This window comes from Engraulis encrasicolus, chromosome 13 (assembly GCF_034702125.1).
Source record: "Engraulis encrasicolus isolate BLACKSEA-1 chromosome 13, IST_EnEncr_1.0, whole genome shotgun sequence".
In the NCBI taxonomy this organism is placed as follows: domain Eukaryota; kingdom Metazoa; phylum Chordata; class Actinopteri; order Clupeiformes; family Engraulidae; genus Engraulis; species Engraulis encrasicolus.
In genome coordinates this window covers 39,934,441-39,951,940 of record NC_085869.1, presented here as the reverse complement: position 1 = coordinate 39,951,940, position 17,500 = coordinate 39,934,441, and the positions used below count along the sequence as shown (strand labels likewise).

The 17,500-nt window shown below is 42.3% G+C and overlaps 1 long non-coding RNA gene across 2 annotated transcripts in view; it reads left to right on the top strand.

Moving 5' to 3' along the window:
• Positions 1-13,437, top strand: part of LOC134461766 (uncharacterized) — a 13,907-nt gene extending 470 nt beyond the window's left edge. The window contains exons 1-6 of one of the 2 annotated variants that reach the window (XR_010037400.1): positions 217-323; positions 997-1,088; positions 1,465-1,584; positions 10,420-10,546; positions 11,113-11,202; positions 12,547-13,437. This is a non-coding gene — a long non-coding RNA (uncharacterized LOC134461766). Of the gene's footprint in view, positions 1-216; positions 324-996; positions 1,089-1,464; positions 1,585-10,419; positions 10,547-11,112; positions 11,203-12,546 lie in introns of those variants that run through there. The other variant, XR_010037399.1, reaches the window with a different exon arrangement.
• Positions 13,438-17,500: the final 4,063 nt, after the last annotated feature.

Below are 17,500 nucleotides of genomic sequence, written 5' to 3'. Positions count from 1 at the left end.
GTTATGATATGCCTACTTCTGAGTTAAGATTCTGCGATGACCACCGTGTGCATAATTTAAATCACTCCAATGAGGGTGGGCTTGCCCCAGTGACTGAGCAAGACGGGGGGATAGCTCGCATCAAAGATTCTCTGCATTAAGAACGTCTCTGCTCGCATGTTAGCAGCTAATTGCATGACATTTAAACTAGCTCTGGAGCTAGCTAAAACCACTTGTGGCGCCAACTGTACTGTTGGTGGTACTATTTGTGGTCTTTCGACGTTCGTCCAGGTTTGATACAAGTTATGCTGTGTATGAAAAACACAACGCCCATTTGTTTTGATGTGAGTTATGGCCGTTTTATTTCAAACAAGTAATTTGAATTGAAAGTAGACCTACTGGCGCGCGCCGTTAACATTAGTTGGCCGTGAAGTAGACTGCGTGGAATTGGGGATTTGCAGTGATAGCCAGCTAGAAGTGTGCTAACTACGGACGCATTGAATGGGCTTCATTGAATAGGTGTTACGATTCTAACCGAAAGCTAGAGCTGGACCACTACGGTAATGTCAAAAGAGTATATCTGTTCTGTGGTGGGATTTTTGTCGGTAATGCGTGATGTTACTATGACAAGCTTTACTCGTCTGATCTAAGCATAGCAAATCGTTTTCCCCGAGTGAGCGCTTGTCACGCTGCAGCATTATTCCATCCACTGCGAAGTGCAAACAAAGCTCATCTCTCGAGTCAGTGGTCAATGCGTTTGTACCGACGCCGTGGGCCTATGAATACATGGCGTTAACACAGGTGAAGAAAATATTTGAAGCAGTCGCTACTGTTATTTAAGCAACAGACCTTCCAGTTTCTCATGACTAACATGAAGACTGCAGCTTTTGAGTGACGTTTCAAGATAAACAACGTGAGCATTGTATGGCTACCTGTACACATTTTGGTGTCAGTGTTGTTGCTGTGCAATTTTACTCTAGGTGTGATTTAGTGTTCTTCCTTGTGATTTCATTTCAGAACACACAATGTTCCTAAAAGAAGAGCATTGAACTGCAGCCTCCTCCATGCACTTTTGAGTTTGTCATGGAAGAAGGTCAGATTTCTTTTTTGTGAGTACATTTCATGGATTTTGCATGAAGTGTCGCTCTATGACGTGTTCAACTAAAAGAACAGAGCAGCTGGTGCTCATCGTGTAGGTTAAGAGATTATCCAAAAGAATAAAGTCAGCACTGGTTGCTTTGCATTTTACATGCATACTTATGTGAACAGAACTTAAAATCAAAAAGTGATTGATGGGGTTACATACATAACAAAGACGAGAGGAACCTGAAGCGTTTTGTGTTCACAATTAACATATTACATTAAATAACATTAATGAGCAGACTCACAATTGTATTCATGTTTGTTTTTGTTCCACATTATCACCCCTGACACGTTTTTTTTTTAAATCCAACTGAATAACAAAATGATGAACTTCTTTTTCAGTCAAAGGATCAACGGATTTGAAGTTATTTGAGGAATCTGACACAGCTATTGGTGAGGACGTTTTCCATTACCTCATCACAGATAACCTACACATCTGCCTGGTGGCAAAACCTTTTGATGGTAATGTACTTGAATTAACAGCTTCCTATTTTAAACGTCCTTAAAATGAAAGTATTTCCAACAATACTCTGTGGCGCTCCTGTTATTAGTTTAGTTTATTTAGTTTAGTTCAACAGGGACCATGCACAATACACATTGATTACAGAAGTAAAAAGATGGCTTGTGCCAGATTATAGCTATATAGCTAATTTCCATCTGCAGTCCCTGGACAGGTAAAACAAATATTAAAATACAATAACATAGACAAGATATAAACAAGTAAGCACATCCATAGGCCATAGGTCAAACACACACACACACACACACACACACACACACACACACACACACACACACACACTAAAATGGCATACAGTGTGAGTCATATTTTAAAAACATATGATTAATGTTGACAAGACTGGTTGGTTAATATCCATTTTTTCACACCCCTTGAGAAGGCCTGATAATCAGTAATACTTTTTAGGTTACTGGGTAGACTATTCCATGTTTTGGTTGCCCTGAAGGAGAAGGCTGACTGAGCAAAAGCAGTTCGTCGGATTGGGAGACTACAATCACCCCTAATGGTGGATCTTGACGTTCTGCTCATCAATTCAGAGCAGGGTTGAACAAATGTTCTTAGGGGTGGGGGTGCTGCATTGTGAATAATTTTATGGATTAGCCGCAGATCAGAAAATTGTATGATGTTTTCAAGGCTGAGCATATTATACTTGCTCAGTATAGGACAATGGTGGTACTGAAAAGATCTTCTATCTAGGACCTTCAGGGCCTGCTTGTATAGTGAATCAATGGATTTTAAGACAGTCTTGTTGGCCTGGGACCAGCTTGATAAACAATAATGCAGGTGGGACATGATCATAGCATTGACATAAGTCACAGCAGCATCAATACTCAGAGAGTTACGGATATGTCTAAAATTTGATATGCTACAGTCGGTCCCCCTACAATGCACACCCTTTACCGAGGTAATGCCACGTCATCCACCTCGGTACGTACCGGGCCTAGCTGCAGTGTACCCAAACAACCGCCGGGTGGCACTTGGGAGCGCTTGGAATGTTTTAGACGATGCTGACGGCATATTAATATATGCTCATATTCACCAGCACGCACCGATTCAGCGGATAACAACATGCCTATAAATTGTGTGAGAACACCTCCAGGAAGTAGGAAGAGTCATAAAAAGAATAGCCTAAATAATGTAGGCCTAATGAATTTTCTTTTTTTTTTTAAAATGATGATCGGATGAATTGCATTAATGTGCAAGCTCTGACAAAATGTAAATTGAGTGTAGCCAGAAGCCATACCGATTATCGCATCGCAAGATTTGAAACGTCTAATATTGCAACTTCAGACTTGTTGTCTGGATGTGGATACTTTTTCGTTTGGTAAAAATTACTGAGAGTGCAATACACCTCACCGCAGTAACCTAACAGCGCTTCGTTTGAGCGTGTAAGCGTTGGCTATTTATCTCACATCGCCAACCGCTGGGGCGATAACCTAACCTACACTTCCCTAATGAATTTAATGTTGTCACATTGGCAAAAAATTAGCAAGCGACTGATATTGCTGTTTTCGTGCTCAAATTAAGTGTAACCAACTGTCGGGTTATGTGTAGCAGGTGAGAAAGTGCGCATTTTTCCAGCGACACCTCTCCTTGTTACCAAATACCCTGGAGAGTACTGTACACCACAAATACGCCAAGACACAAATATTGAGTTTTAAAATAATATTTATTAACTAACAGAAATCTAAAAGAGTCCCGGGGCACCCAAATCTATAGGCTACAAGTCCGAAATTCCAAATTTCCTTGGAGATCCCCCCCACAGTCATCCGTTCCGAAGGAGGCGGAGGAGCGGTGGCCAGGTGTCCATCCATTGCGAGGCTGGGGAGACAGGAAGAGCTTGGTGACAGTAGGCTTGATTCCATAGGCAGTCCAAATGACACTCACTTCCATAATTAAGTAGGCTACGCAGGTAATCGCTGCACTTATTCCACGTGATTTACAACACTGCACTCGCTAGTCTAGGTTAAACGTTAGGGGTGAAGTTGCTCAGCACTCGCACACGGCACGGCTCACTGCAATGTGTGCTGCGATTCAAGGCCAGCGGTGTTAAAAGTGAGTCCAAGTACAACTGCTGGGAAATATAGGCCTATGCAATGTCATCTCATAATCATGGAGTTCCTCATGCGATTTCATCTGGGTCAGTCAGAAATGCATGCACCGGGAAGTGTGTTTTTTCAAACAAGAAAACTGGTTCATCATATGCATGGCTTAAACTGACTTTAATGTTTGCCAACGTGCTATAGTTTTCCTCTCATAATAGCACCTGGCGACTGTGACCACAGTTAGATGACCTCGCGCGCGTAAACCCCATTAAAATATAGCCTAGCCTTCTGTGGCTATTCAGAGCAATATGAACCAATCAGGTCGGCGTTGCTATTAAGCGAAATACATCCCTGATGTCTACTTAACTAAAATAAGATGCATTTGTCTAATATTTGGAGACATCGCCTTGCTCTTTCTGCGGGGAATTAAGCGCCTCTCTCCCTCGCTCTCTCTCTCTCCCTCTCTCGCCCACACACAGACACACACACACACACACACACACACACACACACACACACACAGTTTGGAGAGGACGCATTTAAACTGTAACAGTTTAGGCAGTAGGGGAGAGCAGGGACTCATGAAACTCGGGACGAATGAAACACTGCGATTTACTCGAAAACTTAAACATATCCGAAAGTATGAAAAGTCAAAGTTGTCAGGTTTACAGGCAAAAGGGATTTTAGTGTCAGTAGACACTGTCGGGACGAATGAAACACCCGTTTCATCCGTCCCTCTCGCCCATTGACTTAAAGCAGGATCAAAATAAAATGGGAGCACTTGAGATGACTATGTTCCAACTTGTCTTGAGCACCGTCGTAGCGCAACAAATCATTATCGTAAACATAGCCTAGATAATTGGAAATTACAAAAAATAGGCTACATTTTATAGACTTTGGCTATAGGCTAAGCCGACTCCTCTACCTGTTTGAATTAGTGCAGCCTTACAGGGAGGACGTTAATTTGGCATAGGTCAACTGCAAGAGACTACTAATTTGTGACTTGACGTGATGTGTGAATAATTAGGCTACGATATGCAACAGGCATATTTAGCCGCACTCAGTCATTCATTGGGTGAATGTCCCGACCCTGTGTGTCCGCGTGCATGCATGGGGTGGGGAAAAATACATCAAGCGTGCCATCACCACCCATCCCCCCGGACCCACGAAACCCACTGAAGATCCAAGCAATTGTAGTCTGTCAGTATTTTAGTGTGGGCCCAGGTAGTTGAATTCATGGCATGGCCTGGTTATCTCAATAGTGCCAAGAAGATGTTTGCCCTCAGGCTAGTGTGTTCATAAAGCGCATGTTCGATTTGCTGTAATAGGCTACGATCAGTAAGCCTCAACTTGTCTGTCGTGTCTTTTCCTTCTTTCGATATTTTGTAAAATAGGCCCACGTTAAAGCCTAAATACGATAATAGGCTTAAATAAGGCTAATAAAGTAAGCTAAATAAGTTAGGCCTAAATAAAGTTGTTTTAGCCTATGAACTCAGGCAATGCAGAAATTTGCGGAGGGATTTTGGATATCTTGGCCTATAGGCTACCGATGGCTTTATGAACTTCATGACTGGGCTACAAGATAGTCGGGTAAACATAGCCTATTGACTTGTAGACCACCAACATCTGATGCTGAAGTGGGGGAGGGTGTTTTTTTCACTTCAAATGTTCCCCGACACACACACACACACACACACACACACACACACACACACACACACACACACACAGAGATACGCGCTAATCGCTCTCTCTCTCTCCGTCTCTCCCTCTCTTTCTCATTGTTGCTATACGTGCATCTGGATAGGCATAGGCAGTGTGGTCACCCAGCACATTTTCATAGAAATGCTGTGGGTTTTTTTTTTTTAATGAAATCTTTATTCAGTTATTTGTGAACAGTCTCTGCGTTTCACTTTCGATGTTGCGTCACCGTGGACAAGTGTCTGCTCGAAAACTTAATGCAAAGCGGCTAAAATGTTCAGAACGTGTTGAACTTTTCAGAACATGAATGTTTGTCTGTGGGGGGTGGGTGGGTTACAGCAGTGCAGTGCAGTGCACGGGACTGCACAGCCTTTTGTGACATGTCGTGGCGCGACAGGTTATCCAGCCTCCGAAGGAGTCATAGTTCCCCAGTCATAGCCTACTGTTGGTTCGCATCTCCACCGAAGCAACTGAATTTGCAGTCCTAATCACAGATGATTAGCCACACCTGGTGTAACAGATGTATTGTCATGTGTGCATCACATCCCCAGTTAACCGGAATCCCGTCGATCGCGCACAACAGCGCATTGAAAGGATGAAATGTTCACAAGCACCAATACAAAAAAAACGTCTTCAACCTATTAGTCCGTAGGCTATCCTGAGGATATCCGTTCCTGACTTGAATAGGTAGTGCAGAAATAATTAACAGACATCACTTAGCCTATAAGTTAGGAGCGGAATTGAGACGGTGAATGCAGGACAGAATAATTAAAACAAAACACCGTCGACTGGCGGTCTTGTTTAGGGATCACGCTTGTGTTATTATCAAATACCCAATGTTACGTGCGCAATTGGCTGACTCTTTCCACTTGTAGCCTAAAACTGAGGGAGGGATCAACATACAATGAGCTACACTGAAGCAGATTACTCTGCTTCGCAAAAAAAAACCCAGTGCACCAATAATACCCCCGTCTTCAACCTACTATTTAGGCTACCAGATATATAGGCTAGTAATAGTATTAAGTTGTGCTACCTTGTTTTTTGTGGTAACGACAGTGTAGATCAGGTAATAACCTGCAATAGGGGAAGCGGCATGCGCCAGTTTTAAAGACGGAATGTCGTCGCCAAATGTAAAATCACCTCTCTCTGACATGACGGGGCACTAGCCTACTTCATTAGGCTACAATGTTGTTCATGTCTGTTTGACTCACACTATACGAGTGGTTCAATTTGTGTTTTTGTGCTCATCGCACAAATGAGACAGACAGGCTTGCTTGATAGGGCTACACAAAGCAAGCGACATCGGTCCACTCAAAATGGTCCGAACTCCGCCGCTTGATTTCATGTCTCCTCAGTCTCTCCATTACGGTTTATTAGCCTACTCTGTTTTCCTATTTTCGTTATTCTTAGCCCTGGCATTACAGATGAAGCAACTGTGATCAGTGAGGTTGTGGAAACGGTTGAATAGGCCTATGGTCCTAAATTGGGTTATTGTGGTTGTGGTCTTGTTTAGGGCTCACACTTGTGTTATTATCAAATGCCCTATCAAATGCCCAATGCTAAATAAAACATGCAATTTGCTGACTGTATTTCTACTACTACTAAAACTGGGGGACAGGCAAGGACGGAAGCACAAACAGACCATAGACACAGGCAGACGCTGCTCTGCAAAAGCGGTGCTATACTGCCCCCCGCATTCCGAATGGCCACAGGGTGTAATGATCACGGTACGCTGTCGCGGCCCGGCACGGTAATGAGCAGATTGAAGTTACACCATCTGTATACTGTACAGTATTACCCAGCTTTTTAATGTGTTTCTTAAAACTAAGAGTAGAATCTAAGGTCACACCTAAATATTTAAACTCATCAACATTATTTAGCTTTGTTCCATCAACATATATGTCTGGAACAACATTTAGTTTAAATCTATTGTGAAAATACATTGTGACAGTTTTGTTGGTATTTAGTGTGAGACAGGAGGTTTTTAACCACATTGAGACCTTAGTTAGTGTTTGAGTCAATTTGCTGGCCACCTGTACCGGATCTTTGCCGTGTGTAAATAATACAGTGTCGTCAGCATACATCAGTATCTCCACACCCTCACATACAGATGGAAGATCATTTATGTAAGTGCTGAACAACAAAGGTCCCAATATGGAACCTTGTGGCACCCCCATAGAGCATGCTTTTAAGGAAGATATTTTATCATTTATCTTAACACATTGGGCCCTATTTAATAGATAGGACTCTATCCAGTTTAGTACACCTGGAGCCAGCTGGAAGCACGCCAACTTTGAGAGGAGTACTGGATGATTGACTGTGTCAAAAGCCTTGCGAAGGTCTAAGAACACAGCACCCACCACTCCTCCATTATCAAGATTTGCCTTGATGTGTTCTATAAAATAGCAGCATGCAGTGTCGGTTGAGTGGTTGGCTCTAAAACCAAACTGCATGGGGTGCATGAGTTTTTTTGTGTTTAAACGCTCCACAAGCTGTTCAGCAACTGTTTTTTCTATTATTTTCGAAATGGCCGGCAATATACTAATGGGTCTATAATTAGTGACATCCTGTTTGTCCCCAGCTTTAAAGATAGGAGTCACTATAGCTGTTTTTAGTACATTAGGAAAATAATTTTCCTCCAAGGACTTGTTTACTATATGAGCTATGGGAGTAGTTAAGACATCTTTAAATTTCTTTAGGAGAAAGGTGTCCATGCCCCAGATGTCTTTAGCTTTGGAGGTGGATATAGTTGATAAAATTTTATTTATTTTTACTTCATCTATAATATTAAAATCCAAGACAGAGATTGCACAATTTTGAACACAGAATTGAGATCTGTCTAGATTGGTTGACGGACAAGGAGCTGATGTGCTGCCACCCAATTCTAAAACAGAGTTAATAAAATAATCATTAAAACTATTTGCAATTATTAGACTATCATTTTGCAATGTGTCATTTATTTTAAGATTAAGGGGTACAGTCTCTTTGCGTTCTTTTCCTGAGAGTTGATCAATAGTTCTCCATAATAACTTTGAGTTACCTTTTGCTTGTTTTATAATATCAAGAAAGTAGTTTGCTCTGGCCTTCCTAAATTCTGATGTGGCCTTGTTCCTAAGGCCTGTGTATAACAGGCGGTCCGTAACTAGACCAGACTTAAGTGATTTTTTCAGGGCTGCATCCCTTTGCTTAATAAGTTTTAATAATAAGGTGTTAAACCAGGGCAATGTTCGCTTTCTCTGTCTGCGAGGAATGTTTTTGGTGTATTTGGATAATAGACCTTTGATGGTATCCAGTAGGTCATTGCATGCTTGTTCACAATTTTTATCCTTTACAACATTACCCCAATGTGTTTCCTTAAAGTCTGTTTCTAGGTGCTGCATTTGTGACTTGGGAATGAGTGAGATATATTGTTTTCCTTCTGGTGTGTTGTTCCTGAATCTTTTTTTGGAGAGCTGCCTTGCTACTAGAGTAAGATTATGGTCTGATAGCCCAGTGACTAGGTTATATGTTTTAGATATGCGTTCCCTTTTATTTGAAAATATCAAATCCAGTAGTGTCTTTGAAGACTGTGTGATCCTCGTTGGATTTTCTATCAACTGGGTTAAGTGAAATTTACATGCAATATTTTTTAGTTTTTTCCTTCTTGTTTTGTCTAGCCAGTTTAAATTCAGATCACCCATTAGTAACACTTCTTTACCACAACATGCTTTGAGAACATCAGACAGTTTCTCAAAAAACGTGTCATTATCAGACGGTGGTCTATAGAGAACAATAACATTAAAAGACATCTCGGGAGAAATACTAATTGTGATACCAACACATTCAAGATCATTTGGCAAAATCAATCTGTTGACACTGCAAGTGTTCCTTTACGTAAATCATGACCCCGCCCCCTTTGCCATGTCCACGGTCGCGTCTGAAAACTTTGTAACCAGGGATACTGTACACACCCGATGGTGTAGTAGGTTTCAACCAAGTTTCGGACAGACACAGGTAATCGACGTTTGAGTCTGTCAGAAGGTGCTCGATTTGTTCAGTTTTGGACACTAAGCTCCGAATGTTCAAATGTCCACCAAAGATTCCCTTGGGTTTTAGCTTTGGATCCCAGAGAACTCGCGCATGATTTACAGTCTGAAACATCCTGATTTTTTGTTGTTTTATTTCCGCAATACCCCGACAGCAAGTCTGTGCGGATTTCGAGGGTGAAATAAGCAAATCCCCTTTCATATTATCCACTTGCAGTTCAGCTTTACCTTGTGCTGTGGCATAGTCAAGCAGCCCGCCATTGGAAAGTTGGACCACGGCTTCCATAGCCTGCCCAAGGTCTCCAGGTGTAACGTGGCGCAGCAGCTGGCCATGTTCAAGACCCACCGGGATTTGACGTTGTTCATCCCGCGGAAGCATACTGTTTCCTGGCCCAGGGTTGAGATGAATGTCGCCGCTGAGGAGGAGGATGGTACACAGCATCGTTGTGAATCTTCGATCACCGGGAGGTGTTTTGTTCCCCTCTTCTCGCCTGAGTCGGTAACGCGCGACCTCTACGCGCCCGTTTGTCAGATGAAAAGGTTCCATGAGTTGTGCGTAAGGTGAGAAGCGCCGTGCTGTGTCTCTGTGCAGGATCTCAAGCAGGCCGCTTGCCAGCTTCCCCACAGAGGTAGGACGATCACCATCATTAGATACATCCCCAGCGAGAAGGTGTTTAATAGTTCATGTTGTCTGATGTTAAACAGTGTAGTCCATAAAGATTGCTGGTGTCCGATGTATGAGGATGGCGTTTCCCTAGACGGTATTTGGGAAGGTGAAGCCTTGGCACCTGCCAAACCAAGACGCACACCTGCCGCCATCTTGCACACCTACCTCACTTAAGAAAAAGTGAGGTAGGTAATTAAAAAGTGCATTTCTCCCCCGTTTCTGTTTTGTATCTAACCTTTAAATACCACTACATGCAGAATGTCAATGTTTTTTTGTTTGTTACTAATCTTCATCATCCATACTGAATCTGAATTGGCGTGCCATTTATTGTTGTTGTAGACAACGTGTTTCCCTGGAGTCCCACCCAGCCCGCTGAAGCAGCCTTCCCAGCCCAGCCTTCCCAGCCCAGGCTTCCCTTCCCAGGCTCATCAGTCCGATGGTGCAGAGATGGATAAAAGGCCAAAGGGTGAGACTAATTTAATCTTGGATGCTACTTTTTGCATTTATGAATTGTGTTCCTGTAGTAAAAAAAAAGGTTACTGATAACTTAATTAGATGTAGGCTGTGATAAATACATAGACACTGAACTCTTAAGGGCAGTCATGGGTAAGCGGTTAGGGTGTCAGACTTGTAGCCCAATGGTTGCCGGTTCGACTCCAGAAGAGGCCTGGTTGGTGGGGGGAGTAATTAACCAGTGCTCTCCCCATCCTCCTCCATGACTGAGGTACCCTGAGCATGGTACCGTCCTGCCGCACTGCTCTCTTGAGGCGCCATTGAGGGCTGCCCCCTTGCACGGGTAAGGCATGAATGCAATGTCGTTGTGTGCAGTATGCAGTGTTCACTTGTGTGCTGTGGAGTGGAGTTGGAGTTTCCCAATTGGGCTTTCATTTTCACTTTTTCTCTGTGGACATGAAAGCCATGTTTTGAAAAATGCAATAGCACACACGTACAAAAAAAACCCCACCCATTTCCAAAGAGCAACATCTTAATACTCATTTCATTGTGTGTCCATTGTGTGTCTTTTATTTGTAGAGGATTCCGGTTGTTCTGGAGAACAGTGCAGGAGGACAGGAAATAATGGAGGAGGAGTATAGGAGATCCAGCACCTGCACTCATGGCACGGTACGTTGTAAGAGAAGAGTAATAGTCTTTGGCAGTTATAGGACTGATATTTAGACACGGACTTACTAGTTCAGCACTAATTTTGTCAATCTCCAACATGCACACCAACATTAAAACCTTTTAATTGCAGTTATTACCTTAGCTACTCCAGTTCATAGCACTTTTTAAAATATATATATTTTTAGGGGCTTTTATGCCTTTACTTGATAGGACAGTCTGAGATGGTGACAGGAAGCGAGTGGGACAGAGAGACGGGGTGCGAACAGGAAATTATCCCGGGCGGTCTCGAACTGGGGTCCCCGTCGGCTTGCAAGCCCAAAAGTGGGGGGGTTTAGCGCGCTGCACCGCAGCGCCCCCTCACAGTACTTTTTCAGTACCCTTACTCTTCTGTGCGATTGCATTGCATTACATTTAGGTGACTCTTTTATCCAAAGCGACTTAGTTATTTATAGGGTATTGGCTACAGTCCCTGGAGCAAAGTGGGGTACGTTGTCTTACTGGAGGGCTTTATGGAATGGGAAGACTAGGATAAGAACCTGCAACCATCTGTTCTTGAGATCACCCTAATCATTGAGCCATTATAGATGACTTTTCCCACTGCACAGTTAAACTGCACATTGGAATATTTGCTTTCAAAACTAAGTAAAGAGAACTTTTGCAGAGATTATGAGAATCTTAACACTTGTAAGGTGTTCGTGTTTTTGTTACATAGAAGATGCTCGGGTCATTTTGACCCGGGCATATAGAAAAATAATTTTAAAAGGAAAATAATCATAGCTCATGTTCCGTTCCGAATTTCTGTGTATATACACTATGTTTTTGAGTGAGAGAGCTACAGAGAGAGAAAGATAAGGTAAGAAAGTTAGTAAACTCAATCCAAGCTCTCCCATTGAGCCACCAGTGCTCTTATTGCAACTGAAGGACCAGAAAATATCTGCACTCCTTTTCCCCCATAATTCACCCTTTGCCATGTCAACGCGTGATCACTATCAGAGAGTTTAGAAAATGTGTATCCCAAAGTGATACGGGTGAAAATGATCCGGGGACACCTCCTGTGTAATAGAAATGTGCAGGGGGGTGGTTAAGCAAGAGGGGCTCACAAATGTTTTTCAGATTCATGTTCCTCACTGAAAATGAGCTAAAGACAGTGAATCTCAATGTGAAAGAATAATAACTGATACTATTTTTCTTTTTTTCAAGCTAAACACTGAAAACGGGTCAAAATGGGGTCAAAAACCTTACAAGGGTTAAGTCAAGGGTCTCTTCACAGCTGTGCTTGAACGTTGTCTGTTGTGACATATTGCATGACATTTTTTCTTTCTTTTTTCTTATGTCTTGTTGCAGTTTTGAAGAGGCAGCGAAGGACACGAAGGACACACAGGATCGCCAGCCATACCTCCTTGCACTTCCAGGGTCCCATGTGAAGCCCATCAATTGGCGATGGATTGATACTGGCACACAGTAGGGCCAGTTACGCTGGTGGGCCTGCCCTGGGCTGGGCTGGACCTAAAGGTACTAACGGTGTTTTCACCGACAGGTGGTTAGATGCGAAAGGGGGCTGGTGGCCCAGGTTTCGGGGCGTAGGGCCAGTATTCCTGGCCCTTCAAAGTCTATGGGCCATCAAGGGCCGGAGGGCCAGAGGCGGGGTTTACATCATGGTGGGATCTTATTTGTCCTAGCGAAATGCGAAAACAATGCGGCGACACAGCTTTTTGATCTGCAGAAACAAATTAGTTAAACTTCAATTGGCTTACATTTTTTCTGTGGCCCAATAGCCGACATCGTTTTATTTGTTATCGTTTCATATTTTCCCCTATTGCTGCTGGTTGTTCAGTGAGCCTCCCTTATGTTTCTCCCTGGTGTCCGCAAGTCGGGAATAATCTTATCCCTGATTTATTTGAAATTCTAGTAAGAGCGTGCATGCACCTCGTGCATCATAGAATGCTTCGATTAGATTACGCAGGTATACAAGAGAGAGAAGGAGTTATGTGTTTTGCATTACAAAATGCATATGGGCCGGATGAACGTAATTAATATCTTGTACCTGTCTTTTGTTTGATTGGTGTAAAAAATATGGATATGAGATATTGATTGATTGTCTTTTGTTTTATTTGAGAAAAATATTGATATGAAATGTTCATTGATTGTACCCATCTTGTTCAATTTGAGAATAAAATATTGACATGAGATATTTATTGATTGATAAAGAAAAATAAAAACAAATAAAATGTGAAATGGTTTAATGTTTTGCTTTAATATTGTTACATGTAAAATGTAGTGCAGTAACAATGCAATGTAGTAGTTTTTAGTGTCAAGTTTGTCTACTCCAGACTCCAAAATAGAGAGTTGTAATGGTTACACTTTTGGAAGTGTTGTTTTAACTCTGCCTAGTGTTGATTATATAAACTCAATTGTAGTGTTAATTAACTCTAAAAGAGTAATTCAATATATACCAATTAACTCTGCTGGAGTTAATCAAAGAACTCTATCCCAGTGTTATTATTTTAACACTCAGTGTTAGTGTTATTTAACTCTGGCCAGTGAGGATTATATATACTCCAGGGTAGTGTTAATTAACACTGAGAGAGTTGTTCAACTTATACCAATTAACTCTGGTGGAGTTATTTAAATAACTCTATCCCAGTGTTATTATTTTAACACTCAGTGTTAGTGTTATTTAACTCTGGCCAGTGAGGATTATATAAACTCTGGGGTAGTGTTAAATTCAACACTCTCAGAGTAAAATTAACTCTGACCGATTTGCTGTGCACGATTACTTTAATGCAAATAAAAAGAGACCGCATTTAATAGTGCGACAGTGCCGAGTAGCCTAGTGGATATTGTGAGAGAATTAGCATAGTGATAGTGAAAAAACCATGCCTTACGTTATTAGCCTATAGGCATATTTACAGTAGGCCTAACACTCATGGCATGTAAGCTCGGCTATGCTGTCTCAAAACAGTGCGCTGCTCTTGCACAAACGTTGGCAGAATGTTTGCAAACTCACGTTTAGAGGAAGAGCTGTGGCGCTGCTGGTCGCCTGTCAACTTATTACGGTTCCATGTCGTGGAGCGTTATGCAATGCAAACGCCCCTCTATCCGAGCACAAACATCTGTGTCAAATAGGCTACTGCCTGCCGACTTCTAAATCGTTTATTTCCGCGAGTTACTGATGAACCAAAATAGCTGAGCACAACGCGACACTATCAGCCGAAGTGTATCACAAGACCATGACTTTGTGCTGTGGAGAAGGAACGAAGTTGCCTCCCACTGTCCAAACGCAAAACAATGCCGAAAATTGAATGCCCCCCTCAGTTGTCTCACAATGCAATCAGCTTAGCCTTGCCGGTTTGGTGACATATCGTATACGTTTTGGCACGCATTCGCTCCAGGCCAAAATGCCTCTCTGCCTCCGCCTTGTGGACACAGGAAGGAACAATTGATGGAATGCGTTTCAGACGGACGGACGGACGGACGGACAGCGGACGGACAGACCCTCTTATAGAGATGCTGGGACGCATCTAAAAACTGAACATTTCCATGCGCAACATCCATACGGGTCTGCATACTCGTTCGCCAAACTCAAAACAAGCGACAGACACGCACACGCACACATTCACACTGTAGACAGGAGAGGAGGAGCGCTAGTTGACAGACCATGGACCATAATCTCCCAAAAATGTCTTGCGCAAGCAAATCATACACCCGACTGTCCACACCTTTGGTTCTATTGACATTTCATGCGCGAGCTCACTGCCTCCATCAGGCCGATATCAAAACACAAGGTGCAATCAAACTCGCACATCGCTCATGACGAGGCAAACACACACGCGCGTGCGCGCCCACACAGGGAGACAGGAGACTAGAGCAAGAAAGTCAGCTGATTGATCATACCCAGTCCAAAAATATCATGGGGGCTATCATAATCCAACAGACAATAATGTCTTCAGATGTCATTTTTGCAGCCCAAATAATTAAAATATGCCGTTTCTAGTTGAAGTAGCTTGTAATGTAGTTCACTACATTTTCCACATGGTTGTAGCTTACCATTTCTATTGGAGGTAGCTTGTCTACGTGGTGGAGCTAAATTTTAGCTCACTAGGTTAGCAAATTACGAGTAGTTCTAGCAGTCTTTGGAGCTTGCCCAAAACTACACAAACAAACAAGCGAATCTACACACATCACATTACACATGGTATAACTAAATCACGCTGCCAGCCCACTATGAATTCAGGAAAGGTGTGTCTGTTTGAAAGGGGGTGTTAGCTTGGTGACATGATAGAACGGGTGCTTTGAAGTGAAGGCTAGTTACAACTAGAGCTTGACTGGAGACAAGTAGAAAACATGACAACAACATTGACACCAGTGCTTCGGCGAGCACATCAGGAAAAAAACAGATGTCCTACCTTACGCTGTCCTGTTACTTGAAGATAGAGCCCAAATATCCATTTAGATTCGCCAAATATCCATTTTGATAGATACAGCTAGATATAGTGTGATTGAATAGTGGATGCTAAAATGAGAGGAAAATGTCAACATTGTGACCTATGGCTGCTACAAATACCCTGAATGATCTAAAAATGAAATGTAGTGGGATCCCTATTTATTCCAGAAGTCATTGAGTTATCGAGATATTAAACATTCCAGATTACTTGCATTTCATAAACCACGAGCCCATCTGGCTCTGTTCAAGCCAGCATAGAACTGACACCTGATTGGTTGACAGCAGCATGACATTACTACAACGAGGCTAGATCTACTAACAAGATGGATAGCGGCTTCCGTTGGAAAGTTGTTATTTGTACAGTTCCATATTTACATCGATCATCGTGTCAGAATCGTGCGGTCTGTGCTGGTTAAGTTGCATAATGACAGGAGCGGTATCACTGTTCAAAGTGTGGTCCACGCAGCTCTTCTCTACTATTTCTTCTTCTTAATCATATTATTATCATTATACATATTTTATTTATGTCAGTCCAGTCCAGAGAGATTCGGGGCTGATCCCCGGAGATCCGGGGCTGTAGCCCCGAATGCCCAGGTCTCTCGACGCGCCTGTTTTTATGATGTCAAATAAGTTTGTAAACTTATTTGTCAAAAACAACTGATGGGGGGACTGAGGTGGATTCTACAACGCTTTCCTGTCTTGCCTACACACGCAATGCAACTCGTAAATGATACCGTATTGATTTAATTATTATGGACTTATGGAATTATGAATTTCTGCCCTGCCTGTTTTCCCAGCCACCGGCCGCTACTGTGTGCCAGCCACCAAGAACAAATCCCACATGATACCATTTACTGAATTCCTGTCTTTCTAGTCAGAGAGGTTTTTGTATATTTTCAACAACTACGGTCTACCAGTCCGCAGTGAACATGAATACACTACTAATTTGCCTATTAGCAACATTCGGGCTAACTGCAGTTAACGCTATAACATCAGGATAGTACAGACGAATTTGGCAACTAATGTACAAATTCAGAGAACTAAACCGTCATTTGGAGGCAGGTCTTTAAAAACATTATAGGCCTATTTATCGAAATGTTTAATGCCTTGTGTGTTTAACAGGAAGTGTTTAAAGGAACCGATATCTCTAGCCCAAACACAGTCAGCTTTGTGAGCATTAAAGTGGTCTGAAGCATATAATCATTAAAATTTAAGTGCATTACCTAAATTTGATGGAAAATACATTATGGCGAGATGTTGGGCATTATAATCAGATGATGTCATAATGACGTCATAAAACCAGATAATGACACAAAAATTATGTCATTCATAGATGTCCATATGTAGATCATCTCCCCAAAGTTTGGTGGTCATACCGTATTCCGTTCATGAGTTATGAGGGGGGGGTCAAAAGAGCCCCCCCCCCCAGGCCCAGGAATGCCAAAAAAGCCCAGTCTGAATAGGGTTAAACAAAAAATTAATTAATTTAAAAGTATCGGATCGGGACTCGGTATCGGCAAATTCACAAAATCAATGACTCGGACTCGGACTCGAGGGCAAAAAATGCTGATCGGGACATCCCTAGTGTTTAACAGGAAGTGTTTAAAGGAACCGATATCTCTAGCCCAAACACAGTGATTGACCAAAACAATGGCCGTGTGACCGGAGGAAATGCTTTCACATCAACCAAAATTCGACTCCTGGTGCAAGCAACTCTACAGTGACATCTACAGGACTGAGGATGGTACTTATTATGGTGGATGATTGCAGACCATTCAAACAATATTTATACTTTTTATTATTATTAAAGAATGGATTTTTGGTGTCATGAATCGATGCAGTAGATCGTGAAAT